Source organism: Bos taurus, chromosome 28 (genome assembly GCF_002263795.3).
Source record: "Bos taurus isolate L1 Dominette 01449 registration number 42190680 breed Hereford chromosome 28, ARS-UCD2.0, whole genome shotgun sequence".
Lineage (NCBI taxonomy): Eukaryota > Metazoa > Chordata > Mammalia > Artiodactyla > Bovidae > Bos > Bos taurus.
Window position 1 is genome coordinate 14,383,775 of NC_037355.1, and position 15,351 is coordinate 14,399,125.

Sequence of the window (15,351 nt, forward strand, 5' to 3'; positions counted from 1 at the left end):
TGACTGATACATTTGACTACATAAAAATGTAATTAACTAATTAAAGTCTGTATCAAAAGACAGAGTGCTCCATATGCAGTGCAGCCTCTGGCCATCACAACACCAGTCCCACCTCCTACCAACGGGTAAAGGCCAGTAAACACTGAGGAAAGAGGCGGCAGCAATCCATATTAAAAACAGCCCTCACACCAAAAATCATTAAACCTATGCAGGCTGCACAGGGATGTTTCCACATAAAAGTAACCCTCCAAGACCACAGTACTTAATTGCTTTTTCTTAACTCATAGAGCAAGAGAAATATAAGTAAAAGGAAGAAGCAGAGGAACCACTCCCAGTTGAAATAGACAGAGAATTCCCTTGAAAGAACAAACAATGAAACAGACTTCTTTAGTCTAACAGACACTGAGTTTAAAAGGGGGATAATAAAAATACTGAAGGAATTAAGAAAGGCTATCAATAGAAATGCAGATTGCTGTAAAAAGGAACTAGAAGCTGTAAGGAGCCCAGAAAAATTAGAGAATTCATTTGAAGAGATGAAAGCTGAACTAAAGGCTATGAATAGCAGAATGAATAATGCAGAAGAAGATCTGGAAGACAGAATAATGGAAACTACCCAATTAGAACAGCAGAAAGAAACCCAAATGAAAAAAAAAATTAAAGCAATATAAGAGACCCACAGGATAAAGTAAAGCATGCCAATCTACACATAATAGGGAACTGAGAAGAAGAAAAAGGGGACTGAAAACATACTTGAAGAAATTAGGGCTGAAATCTTCCCAAACCTAAAGAAGGCAATAGATGTCCAGATACAAGAAGCACAGAAGGTTCCAAAAAAGATAAACCCAAACAGACCCACACCACAATATATTATAATAAAAAATGGCAAAAGATAGAGAGGATTCTAAAGGCAACATTCAAAAACAAAGAGTTAATTACAGGGAACCTGTATAAGGATATGAGCTGAGTTTTCTACAGAAACACTGCAGGCCAGAGGAAGTGGCAAAACTTATATACTGACAACAACAAAGCATTAATAAAGGAAATTAAAGATAACTTAGAAAAATGTGAAGATACCCAACGCTGTTGGATTGGAAGAATTAATCTTATTAAAATGGCCATACTATTTAAAGCCATCTACAGACTTAATAGGATCCATATAAAATTACCCATGCCATTTTTCACAGAACTAGAACAAATAATCCTAAAATTTATGCTGCTGCTAAGTCGCTTCAGTCATATCTGACTCTGTGCAACCCCACAGACGGCAGCCCACCAGGCTCCCCCATTCCCGGGATTCTCCAGGCAAGAACACTGGAGTAGGTTGCCATTTCCTTCTCCAGTGCATGAAAGTGAAAAGTGAAAGTGAAGTCGCTCAGTCATGTTGACTCTTAGTGACCTCAAGGACTGCAGCCTACTAGGCTCCTCTGTCCATGGGATTTGCCAGATAAGAGTACTGGAGTGGGTTGCCATTTCCTAAAATTTATATGGAACCATAAAAGACTCAGAATTGCCAAAGCAATCCTGCGGAAAAAAATGAACAGAGCAGGAGGCATAGCCCTACTGCTGCTGCTGCTGCTAAGTCACTTCAGTCGTGTCCAACTCTGTGTGACCCCATAGACAGCAGCCCACCAGGCTCCCCCATCCCTGGGATTCTCCAGGCAAGAACACTGGAGTGGGTTGCCATTTCCTTCTCCAATGCATGAAAGTGAAAAGTGAAAGTGAAGTTGCTCAGTCGTGTCTGTCCCTCAGTGACCCCATGGACCGCAGCCTTCCAGGCTCCTCCATCCATGGGATTTTCCAGGCAAGAGTACTGGAGTGGAGTGCCACTGCCTTCTCCATAGCCCTACTAGATTTGGACAATACTAAAAAGCTTCAGTAATTAAGACACTATGGAATTTGGACAAAAATAGACATAAGGATCAAAGGAACAGAATAGAGAGCCCAGAGAAAAGCCCACATACCTATAGTCAATTAATCTTGGACAAAGGAGGTTAAGAATATAAAATGAGAAAAAAGACAGTCTCTTCAGGAAGCGGTGCTGGGAAAGTTGGACAGTTGCATGTAAATCAGTGAAGTTAGAATACATGCTTACACTAAGTACAAAAATATACACCGGTTGCGGATTCATTTTGATATTTGGCAAAACTAATACAATTATGTAAAGTTTAAAAATAAAATAAAATTAAAAAAAATAAAATAAAATAAACACAAAATGGCTTAAAGACTTAAACATAAGATATGATACCATTAAACTACTAGAAGAGATCATAGGCAAAACGTTCTCTGACATAAATTGTACCAGCATTTTCTTAAGTCAGCATTTTCTTTGGGAGCAAAGCAAGGCAATAGAGCAGAAACAACAACAACAAAAACAAACCTGAACCTTATCAAACTTACAAGCTTTTTCACAGCAAAGAAAACCATAAACAAAATGAAAAGATAACCTACAGTGATCAACCAAATGATACAACCAATATGGACTTAATTTCCAAAATGTACAAACAACTCATACAACTCAACAACAAAAAACAAACAATGCAATGGACAAATAGACAGAAAACCTAAAGAGACTTTATCCTAAGACATACAGATGGCCAACAGGCACATGAAAAGTTGTTCACCACCACTAATTACTAGAGAAATGCAAATCAAAACTACAAAGAGGTACCACCTCACACTAGTCAGAATGGTCAACAGTAAAAAGTCTACAAATAATGAATGCTGGAGAAGATGTGGAGAAGAGAAAACCTTTTTACACTGTTGGTGGGAATAGAAAAAAGTGTGGAGGTTCTCAGAAAACTAAAAATATACTGGCCATATGATCCAGCAATCCCACTCCTGGGTATATACCCAGAAAAAACTAATTCTAAAAGATACATGACTCCTATGTTCATATCAGCACTATTTACAATAGCCAAGGCATGGAGACAACCTAAATGTCCATCAACAGTTGAATGGATAAGGAAGATGTGGTACATATATACAATGGAATATTACTCAGTCATTAAAAAGAATGAAATAATGACATTTACAGCAACATGCATATCATAACAATTGAAGCCAGAAAGAAGACAAATACCATATGATATCACTTATATGTGGAATAAAAATTTGATATAAATCAACATATCTATGAAATGAAACACATCTATGAAACGAAAAAGAACAGACTCACAGATATAGAGAACAGACTTGTGGTTTCCAAGGGGGAGGGGGAAAGCAGAGGGAAGGAATGTGAGTGTGGGATTAGCAGAGGCAAATTATTATATACGGGATGGAAAAACAACAAGGTCCTACTGCATAGCACAGGGAACTATATTCAGTATCCTGTGAAAATCATAATGGAAAAAAATATGAAAAAGAATACATAACTGAGTCATTTTTCCATACAGAAGAAATTAACACACCACTATAAATCAACTCTACTTCAATAAAATCTAAAAAAATACACTGGAGGCAAAACAAAACCAACCATAAGCCTTGGGAAAATCAAATTTGAAAAAAATTTTCAAATTTGATTAAACATTTCTTTGTGTGTGTGTGTATGTATGTATGTTTATATATATATATATATACACGTACATACACACACACATATATGTTTTCCTCTTCTTATCTAGAGACTCTTATTACACATATAGTAGGTTGCTTGAAATCATTGCATACCTCACTAATGACGGTTTGTTTATTTCTTTTTGCTATCTTTAAATGAGCCTGTTCTTTGTTTCATCTTGGATGGTTGCTATTGCTATGTCTTAAAGTTCATTTTTCTTTTTGTCCACAATATTCAGCCTGCTATTAATTCATCAACTGCTGTTTCATATCCTGCATTATAATTTTCACCTCTAGAATTTTAATCAGGATATTTTTCTATGCATTACATACTTACAATATTTCATTTTCCTCTAGTTTATCAAACATATGGAATACAGTTATAAAAGCTTTCCGCAACCCCCCCCCCCCCCCCCCCCCCCCCGCCAAATGCTTGTTTGCTAACTGAAGCATTTATGTGTGGGTCAGTTTCAATACTTAATTTTTCTTCTTCTTGAGAGTTTTTAATTAGATGACATTGTGAATTTTACCTTGACAGGAGTTAGACACTTTTGTATTTCTGTTGGAAACAGTTTGATCATTTTAGGCCTTGCTTTTAAATTTTTAGGTATGAACATAACAACATTTATTTTAGGAATAATTATCCCCACTGCTGAGATAAGAGCCTTCTGACTACCCACTTTCTTCTGAATTATGAAATTCTCCAGTCTGAATGGTGGGAAGAGAAGTCAGGAAAATAATGCTGCATGAAACAATGCTAAATGATCAGAGCTTTCTTAACAAAGATTGCTGGTACCTGGGTGAACGGATGCTGAATGACAAACAAGCCTTACAAGTTAAGACTTACAGTGTTATTTATACAAGTGACTTGAGGACCTTCACACTTTACCCTCTGCCAAGAGCATTTCTCTATGTTAAAAGGCAAAAAAGTCTCTCCCTCTTTCTGGAGGAGGGGTGGGAGCAGATGGGTCAGCTCTCTTGTATAGCCCCTATGTACACACAGGAGATTTCTTCCCTAATGCATTGCCCTTTGGGGAACTGGAGCATGAGAGACGGACAACATACATTCTCTGAGTAATTAAATACTTTTCTCTGATCTAGAAACTTCATGTTTCCTGTCAAAAAATTAATAAATATAGATATAAAAACATAATAATAGGCACTATTCCCATTACTGTGTGAGTTCTGAGTACATTTAATCCTTTTCATGGTTCATTTCCCAGCCTTGGGTATTTTCATCACAAATATCCACTGATTAGTATTCTGCTGCATCTTTCTGCAAGTCTCCAGAGTTCTCTGTCTGTTTATAGTTCTCTCCTCTGGTATTCTGTCCTGTGAATTCTAGCTATTTGGGATTCCTCAGCTTAGGGAGCACACAAAGCTTTGCCTGAGTTAGTCTTTACTGTGCCATGACATGAAAATAAGCATCAGAGGGTTCTTCTCATTTTTCTTGTATCTCAGCAATCACCATTCTTTGTTGCCTAGTGTTCAATGTCATAAATTTTGTCTAGTGTTTTAATTGTTAAGGTTTAAGGGAGGGGTAAATCTAGTACTCTGTCTCTGATGGGAGTAGAAGTGATACTGAAACATTTTCAGCAGAGAAAATTTTAAAGAGAACCAACTGCCCATATCAGGAGAATAAGCAAAGACATTTTCAGATAATCATACAGTGATATACACTATAGCCAGCATTTTAATAAAAAATGTCACACATGCAATTTTGAGCATCAGAGACATACATACAACTGCCTCATTAGCCCCACTTAACAAAGGTGAAAAGTTGTAGAATAATATGTAGATTCTCATAGAAGACAAATATTTTATAAACAGGCAAATCAATATTATATAGTAATTTTGAATACCTACACATGGACAATGAGTATAAAAACTTCTATTAGAATGATAAGCATCTAACTGAAAAATGTTGATCAGTTACCTTTTGGAAATAGCATATATTTACAGTTTTATTTCCTAAGATATTTGGTCAGTACATAGATATATGATTGTAGACAAAGCAGCAGCCCTCTTCAAAATCCAGCTCTGTAGTGTTTCTCTAAAATTATTACAGGAAGTTAAGATTTTAATCTGTTTTTTCAACAATGATTTTGAAATTCATATAATATCCTATATAAATCCCTTTTGGCTTAAAGTAGCTAAAGTATCTTCAAGTCTCTGCAATTAAAGCTTGACTCATATAAAATATCATTCAGAAAATGAAGACCTGTAGTATGAAGGATGTATATATTTAAATAGGTAGAGAAGGGGTAAGATATTTTAGGTACAGAGAACAGTCGAAACCGAGAAACTAGAATCTTCTCACTTACATTTAAACATTCTCAATTCACCCACATCTTAGAGGATAGACCCACTTTCCCCTCTATACACTAACACCTGGCTTTTGGCAATTAACTTCCATTCCACTAAAATTATTGGAGAATTTTAACATTCCACTTACTTGACCTCTAAGTGTGTTCATTAATCCCACTTACAACATTCCCTGGTGGTCCAGTGATGAAGAATCTTCTGGGGACATGGGTTCTATCCCTGGACTGAGAAGATCCCACATACTACACCACAACTGGTTCGTGCTCTACAGCCCTCAGGCCACAGCTACTGAGCTCTCATCTCCTGACGCCTGCGTGCCCTCTGGTCTGTGCTCCACAACAAGAGGAGCCACCAGGAGGAGAAGCCTGTGCACTGCAACCAGAGAGTAGCCCCTGCTGGAGCAACTAGAGACAGCCCTCACACACCAGTGAACACTCAGCACAGCCAATAAGCCGTGCTGAGAAGAAAGAGAGAAAGTCATATTGAAATAAGAAAATCATATTGTATAATACAACCTAAATATGAACAACTTAAAAAAATTCTTAACAACAATAAAAAGTGTGACTGAATATACACATATACATATACACCCATAAGCAAAATCAAAACAGTCCAACAAAAATAAAGTACAATAGATTGACCTGGTGAACAAAGGAGACCAAAAATTATATCTACCAGAACAAAACTAACCAAAGCACAAACTGGAGAACAAAACTAAAGCAAGGTGCCATGTGGGGAATAAAGCAATGAAAATAAAACTAACAAATATGTTGAGAGGAAAGGAGAAAAAGAAAGAAGGAATAGATATGCAAAGTTAAATAGAGGTAGATAAAGAAGATTTATATATATTAACTGCAAGGGAATAAGAACAGTAGGAAAAACAAACAAAGGAATCAATGTAGAAAAAATAATAGGTTTAAAAAATTAAAAAAAGATTAAAACATAAAAAAAAAATTAAAAGGAACACTGAGCAGAACTGCAAAAGCACAACACAGAGTCAGAAGTTTATAACAATAAAAAATGTGACTGCTAAAATTGAAAACTACAACAGAGTAGGGGAAAAGGGGGAAAAAAGAGAAAAGAATCCAAAAGAATCTGCAGAACAAGTCAAAATGTAAGAATAATAAATGTTTTTCTTGAGTCACTGCTGTCAGAGTCCTTTCCCCCACTGGGAGTCACAGTCCACCTCACCTCCCTAGGACGCCCTCCAACACCGTGCTGATCTCTGGACCTGCTGTGGGGCAGCTCAGATTCTAATCTGGCCCTATTCCAGTGTGTTCTTGCCTCCAATGTCCACAGCTAGTTATCAGAACGAGTGCGTTTTCTTTTGTGGGAGCTCTCAAGGACCTATATATCTATGGACTGTGTGCCTAGTTGATCCTGTGGATTTAATCTGCAGCTTGTTCAGCTGGTAGGAAGGTTTTGGGTCTTCTTCCTTAGCCACACTGCCCCTGGGTTTCAATTGTGGTTTTATTTCCACCTCTATATGTGGGTTGTCCACTGGGGTTTGCTCCTGAGGCTGCCCTGGAGGACTCGGGTTTGCCTCTGTGAGGTGTGGAGGTGGTGCAGTTGCTTGGGTTGCAGGGGTTCTGGCACCACCATGTACTCAGGGGAGTTGGAGGGTAGGGCAGCAGGAAATACAGTACTCTAGAAGGGTATGGCAACCAGTATTGGCCAATACGCTCCAGTATTCTTGCCTGGACACCTCCCTCTCTGACAGAGCAGCCTGACAGGCCATAGTCTACAGGGTTGCAAAGAGTCAGACACAATCAAAGCGACCCTGTGTGCATAGACACAAGACTTTTTGTTGCCTGTGGCAGCCCTGCCCCAGTGAGAGTTGAACATGAAGGTGGCACAGCTGCTTGGCTTGCAGGGACCCAGGTGGTGCCTAGTGTGCGGGGACATGGACTGCCTCCACTGCAGGAATTATGGCCCTATCAGAGTCTTTTTTCGAGCTTCTTGTAGCTGGCGATCTGAAGGCCTCTTTGGCCAGTTTTTCCCTGTAGCTTTGCCTGTTCAGGCACTTAGAGGCCTCCCTTGCCTAGGGTCCTTCTCTGTTGTTTGGTGCATCAGGCACATAGAGGGGCCCCCCTGGCTGGGGTCCTACTCTGTATATCTGTGCATCAGGCACTTAAAAGGGCACCCTGGGTGGGGTCCTACTCTGTATTTCAGTGCACCAGGCATTTGATGGGTCAGCCTATTTATTGTTCAGCTGCCAATGCTGGCAGTGTGGGGAGAGAGAGGCCATGGTGAGGCTCCACCCACTACGTGTGACTCAACAGTATCACCTTGCTTCCATGGCTGCCTGGCTTTCTTCCCCTGGCATTTCGCACCACGAACTCCTCCCTCACGTCCCCTTGATCTGTCTCTTCACAGTCAGCTGCAGCCCTTGCCCTGGGATTGCTCCACAATCCCTAAACTCCAGCTCCCAGCCACTGCACCTTCCAGGGGACCAGAGTTTTTGTCAGGCATATTTATGGCTGCAGCAAGGACTGTCTAGTTCTCATTCCATTTAGGCTGTCACAGACCAGCTGTTTCACTCTCAGCCTTAGATGGTTCTCCTCTGACTCAGATAATTGCCCTGATATGGGGATCAGACCCCTGTTTCAGTTCCCCCATCTGCTGAGGGCAGATCTAGTCCTACTCTCACTCCTGTTTTCCCCCCTAGTTCCTTCGTCCTACTGAGTTTTGCATGGTTCTATTCTTTTCCACTGGTTAGGTACTCCTGTCTGCTCTCAGCTGGTGTTTTCTGCATGCACTTCTGTGTCTGAAGGTGTATTTGTGATGTATCCATGGAGAGAGATGTATTCCATGTCCAACTACAGTGTCACCATCTTGTCTCTTTATAATTTTAATTTTTTAAAACCTATTATATTTTTTATTTATTTCTTTGCCTTTTCTACTGTTCTTTTCCACTTGCAGTTAATCTTTAATATATATAAATCTTCTTCATCTACCTCTATTTAACTTTGCATATCTATTTTTTTTCTTTCTTTCCTTTCCTCTCAATATATTTGTTAGTTTTCATTGCTTTATTCCCTACTTGGCATCTTGCTTTAGTTTAATTTTCCAGTTTGTGCTTTAGTTAGTTTTGTTCTTAAATGGTAAATATAATTTTTTATTTCCTTTGTTTGCTGGGTTAATCTACTGTATTTTATTTTTTGGGACTATTTTTACTTTCCTCATGGGTGTATATTCCATGATTTTAAGTATTATTTGCCTGATTTTGTAATTCCTATTTGGGGTTCATTTTTGGTTTCTCATTTTTGGATATTTGTTTTAATCTCACTTAATGCCTTAACACACCACTTGTAGAATCTTCCTGACCAGATTCAAGCCCTGAGCCTTTGGAGTGGGAGTACTGACTCCAAGACCCTAGACTACCAGAAAACTAACCCTAGGGAGGATCAAACAGTGAGAACTCACACAAATGAAACTACATGAATACAAGACCCAGCATCACCCAACCACCAGTAGCACCCTGTGTAGGACGCCTCATGTAAACAACAAACAAAACAAAAATACAAACCCAGTCATCAGCAGACAGGATTACCACCTCACTCAGCCTTGCCCATCAGAGGAAAAACACACAAAAACTCAGCACAAATCTCACCCTATACAAAGCTTACACAAACCACTGGACCAAACTAAGGAGGGCAGAAACCAAAAAGAAGAAAGAATTCAACCTTCTCCAAGGAACAAATTCAATTTTCCTTGAAGCCTGGGAAAAGCAGATCTCAAACACAATAAATTAAAAAAAAAATAATGAAAAGGCAGAGAAATACTACACAAATGAAGGAAAAAATTAGAAACACAGAAGTTGAAATAAATGAAGAGGAAATAGGCAAACTACCTGAAAAAGAATTCAGAATAATGATAGTAAAGTTGATCAAAAACTTTGAAAACAAAATGGAGAAAATGCAAGAATCATTTAACAAAGACCTAGAAGAATTAAAGAATAAACACACAGATACAACACCATTAGTGAAATTAAAAATACTCTAGAATAGATCAATAGAAGAATATCCAAGGCAGAAGAATGGATCAGTGAGCTGGAAGATAAAATGGTGGAAATAACTTCTGAAGAGCAGAATAAAGTAAAAAGAATGAAAAGAACTGAGGATAGTCTCAGAGACCTCTGGGACAATATCAAGAGCAACAACATTCGAATTATAGGGGTCCCAGAAGAAGAAGAGAAAAAGAAAGGATATAAAAATTTTTGAAAAGATTATAGTCAAAAATTTCCCCAACATGGAAAAGCAAATAGTCAATCAAGTCCAAGAGGCACAAAGAGTCCCATAAAGGATAAATCCAAGGAGAAACATGCCAAGACACATACTAATCAAACTAACAAAGACTAAACACAAAGAAAGAGTATTAAAAGCAGCAATGGAGAAGCAACAAGTAACATACAAGGGAAACCCCATACACTTTACAGCGATCTTTCAGTAGAAACTCTGCAGGCCAGAAGGGAATGGCAGAATATATTTAAAGTACTAAAGGGGAAAAATCTACAACCAAGATTACTGTACCCAGCAAGGATCTCATTCAAAATTTATGGAGAAATCAAAAGCTTTTCAGACAAGTAAAAGTTAAGAGAATTCAATACCACCAAACCAGCTTTACAACAAATGTTTAAAGGGACTTATATAGTTAAAGAAATACAAGAGAAGAAAAAAGATCTACCAAATCAACCCAAACAATTAAGAAAATGGCAATAGAAACATATATATCAATAATTACTTTAAATGTAAGTGGATTAAATGCTCCAACCAAAAGACACAGACTGGCTGAATGGATACAAAAACAAGACCCATACATATGCTGTCTACAAGAAACCCACTTCAGACCTCAAGACAAATACAGACTGAAAGTGAGAGGATGGAAAAATATATTCCATACAAATGGGAAGCAAAAGAAGACTGGAGTAGCAATCCTCATATCAGGAAAAAATAGACCTTAAAATAAAGAAGATGACAAGAGATAAGGAAAGACACTGCATAATGATCAAGGGATCAGTCCAAGAGGAAGACGTAACAATTGTAAATATCTATGCACCCAACATGGGAGCACCTCAATATATAGGACAAACATTAACAGATATAAAAGGAGAAACTGACAGTAACACAATGATAGTAGGAGACTTTAATACCCCCACTCACACCAATGGACAGATCATCAAAACAGAAAATTAATAAGGAAACCCAAGTCTTAAATGATACGTTAGATGAGATGGATCTCATTGATATCTTCAGGACATCCCATCCAAATGCAGAAGAATACACCTTCTCAAGTGCATATGGAACATTCTCCAGGATAGACCACATCTTGGATCACAAATCAAACCTCAGTAAATTTAAGAAAACTGAAATCATATCAAGCACCTTCTCCAACCACAGTGCTATGAGACTAGATATCAATTACAAGAAAAAAACTGTAAGAAACAAAAATTCATGGAGATTAAACAACACGCTTCTAAATAACCAATAAGTTACTGAAGAAATCAAAAGGGAAATCAAAAAAATTTCTCAAAACAAATGACAGTGAAAACATGACAACTCAAAACCCATGGAATGCAGCAAAAGCAGTTTCCAAGAAGGAAGTTTGGTTGTTTTGGTTTGTCACTAAGTCATGTCTGACTCTTGCGACCCCATGGACTGTAGCCTGCCAGACTTCTCTGTCCATAGGATTCTCCAGGAAAGAATACTGGAGTGGGTTGCCATTTCCTTCTCTAGGGAATCTTCCCGACCCAGGGATCAAATCTGGGTCTCCTGTATTGCAGGCAGATTCTTTACCAACTGAGCTATGAGTTTATAGCAATACAATCCTACATCAAGAAACAAGAAAAACATCGAATAGGAAACCTAACTTTACACTTAAAACAACTGGAAAAAGAAGAAGAAGAACAACAAAAAAACCCCAAAACTAGTAGAAGGAAAGAAATCATAGAGATCCAAGCAGAAATAAGTGGAAAAGAAAGAAACAATAGTAAAGATTAATAAAACTAAAAGCTGGTTCTTTGAGGAGACAAACAAAATTGACAAACCTTTAGCCAACTTACCAAGAAAAAGAGAGAGAAGAATCAAATCAACAAAATTAGAAATGAAAAAAGAGAGGTTACAACAGTCAATGCAGAAATACAAAGGATTTTAAGAGACTATTATGAACAACTATATGACAATAAACTAGATAACCTGGAAGAAATGGACAGATTCTTAGAACTAAGTTCAATCTTCCAAGACTGAACCAGGAAGAAATATAAATCATGAACAACCCAATCACAAGCACTGAAATTGAAGCTGTGGTAAAAAATCTTGCAAAAAACAAAAGCCCAGGACCAGACTGTTTCACTGGAGAATTCTATCAAACATTTAGAGAAGAGCTAACGCTAATCCTTCTAAAAACTCTTTCAAAAAATTGCAGAGGAACACTTCCAAATTCATTCTACGAGGCCAACATCACTCTGATACCAAAACCAGGCAAAGACAACACAAAAACAGAAAACTATAGGCTAATATCACATATGAACATAGATATAAAAATCTTCAACAAAAGTTTAGCAAACAGAATTCAGCAAGACATCAAAAAGCTCATATATCATGACCAAGTTCGATTTATTCCAGGGATGCAAGGATTCTTCAATATATGCAAGTCAATAAATGTGATACACCATATTAACAAATTGAAAGACACAAATCATATGATAATATCAATAGATGCCTTTGACAAAAAGCCTTTGACGAATTTCAGCACCCATTTATGATTAACACTCTTCAAAAAATAGGCATAGAAGGAACCTACCTCAACCTAGTAAGGCCCATATATGATAAGCTTACAGCAAACATTATTCTCAATGGTGAAAAACTGAAAGCATTCCCCCTAAGATCATCAAAAGGACAAGGGTGTCCAATTTCACCACTATTATTCAACATAGTTCTGGAAGTCCTAGCTACAGCAATTAGAGAAGAAAAAGATGTAAAAGGAATCCAGATCGGAAAATAAGAAATAAAACTCTCACTGTTTGCAGATGACATGATACTGTACATAGAAAACCCTAAAGATAATATCAGAAAATTACTAGGGCTAATCAGTGAATTTAGCAAAGTTACAGAATGCAAAATCAGTAAGCAGAAATCACTTGCATTTCTATACACCAACAATGAAAAATCAGAAAGAGAAATTAAGGAATCAGCAAATTGCAACAAAACAAATTCAATATCTAGGAATAAACTTACCTAAGGAGACAAAAGAACTGTACACAGAAAACTATAAGACATTAATGAAAGAAAGCAAAGATGACATAAACAGGTGGAGAGATATTCCATATTCCTGAGTAGGAAGAATCAATATTGTGAAAATGACTATACTAACAAATGCAGTCTACAGATTCAATGCAATCCCTATCAATTACCAATGGTATTTTTTCACAGAACTAGAAACAAAAAATTTCACAATACATATGGAAAGACAAAAGACGCCCCCCATAGCCAAAGCAGTCTTGAGAAAGAATGAAATTGGAAGAATCAACCTTCTTGACTTCAGATTATACTATAAAGCTACAGTCATCAAAACTGGCACAAGAATAGAATGGTATGGTACTGACACAAAAACAGAATTATAGAGCCATGAAACAAGATAGAAAGCCCAGAAATAAACCCATGCACCTATGGGTACCTTATTTTTGACAAAGGAGGCAAGAATATACAATGGGGTAAAGACAACCTCTTCAATAAATGGGAAAATTGGACAGCTACATGTAAAAGAATAAATTAGAACACTTCCTAAAACCATACACAAAGATAAACTCAAAACGGATTAAAGAGCTAAATATAAGACCAGAAACTGTAAAACTCTTAGAGGAAAACAAAGGCAGAACACTCGATGACATAAATCAAAGCAAGATCCTCTATGACCCACCTCCTAGAGTAACAGAAAAAAAAAAAAAAAAGTAAACAAGTGGGACCTGATTAAACTTGAAAGCTTTGGAACAGCAAAGGAAACTATAAGCAAGGTGAAAAGACAACCCTCAGAATGGGAGAAAATAACAGCCAATGAAACAAGTGACAAAGGATTAATTTCCAAAATATACAAGCAGCTCATACAACTCAATACCAACAAAAAAACAACCCAATCCAAAAGTGGGAAAAAGACCTAAACAGACATTTTCCAAAGAAGACATACAGATGGCTAAGAAACATACATGAAAAGATGCTCAACATCACTCATTATTCAGTTCAGTCTCTCAGTCGTGTCTGACTCTTTGCGACCCCATGAACCACAGCACGCCAGGCCTCCCTGTCCATCACCAACTCCCGGAGCTTACCCAAACTCATGTCCATTGAATTGGTGATGCCATCTAACCATCTCATCCTCTGTCATCCCCTTCTCCTCCTGCCTTCAATCTTTCCCAACATCAGGGTCTTTTCAAATGAGTCAGCTCTTTGCATCAGGTGGATGAGAAATGCAAATCAAAAGCACAATGAGATATCGCCTCACACTGGTCAGAATGGCCATCATCAAAACGTCTACAAACAGTAAATGCTGGAAAGGGTGTGGAGATAGGGAACACCCTGGCACTGTTGGTGGGAATGTAAATTGATACAGCCGCTATGGAAGATGGTATGGAGATTCCTTAAAAAACTAGGAATAAAACCATCATATGACCCAGCAATCCCACTCCTAGGCATATACCCTGAGGAAACCAAAATGGAAAAAGACACATGTATCCCATTGTTCACTGCAGCACTATTTACAATAGCTAGAATATGGAAGCAACCTAGATGTCCATCGACAGATGAATGGATCAAGAAACTGTGGTACATATACACAGTGGAATATTACTCAGCCATAAAAAGGAATGCATTTGAGTCGGTTCTAATGAGGTGGATGAACAAAGAACCTATTATACAGAGTGAGGTAAGTCAGAAAGGGACAGATAAATATTGTATTCTAAATGGTACTGAAGAATTTATTTATAGGGCAACAATGGAGAAACAGACGTAGAGAACAGACTTATGGACATGGGGAAAGGGGAAGAGACTGTGAGATGAATGGAAAGAGTAACATGGAAACTTATATTACCATATGTAAAATAGATAGCCAATGGGAATTTGCTCTATGGCTCAGAAAACTCAAACAGGGGCTCTGTATCAACTTAGAGGGGTGGGATGAGGAGGGAGATGGGAGGGAGGTTCAAAAGGGAGGGAATATATGTATACCTATGGCTGATTCATGTTGAGGTTTGACAGAAAACAGCACAATTCTGTAAAGCAATTATCCTATGATAAAAAATAGATTATTTTAAAAAATTCTTTCTTCAGCTTATAATACTCTGCCAGTTCTCCCCTTTCTTTCTGGTCCTTCATTTTCAGCCTTCAATGCAGGCTCATATATCAGGCCATTTAATACTGGATTTCTGAAGTCTGGTCATTGTTCCTTTCCTCACTTTACTCTATACTATATCCTTAAGGGATA

The 15,351-nt window shown here is 37.7% G+C and overlaps 1 long non-coding RNA gene across 4 annotated transcripts in view; it reads right to left on the minus strand.

Annotated features, from left to right (window-relative positions):
- LOC101906006 (uncharacterized) overlaps nucleotides 1-15,351 on the minus strand; it is a 475,458-nt gene that overhangs the window by 71,925 nt on the left and 388,182 nt on the right. Inside the window, exon 1 of one of the 4 annotated variants that reach the window (XR_009493247.1) lies at nucleotides 6,042-6,204. The exons of 2 other annotated variants lie outside the window; for them this stretch is intronic. This is a non-coding gene — a long non-coding RNA (uncharacterized lncRNA). Of the gene's footprint in view, nucleotides 1-6,007; nucleotides 6,205-15,351 lie in introns of those variants that run through there. One more of the 4 variants, XR_003033096.2, reaches the window with a different exon arrangement.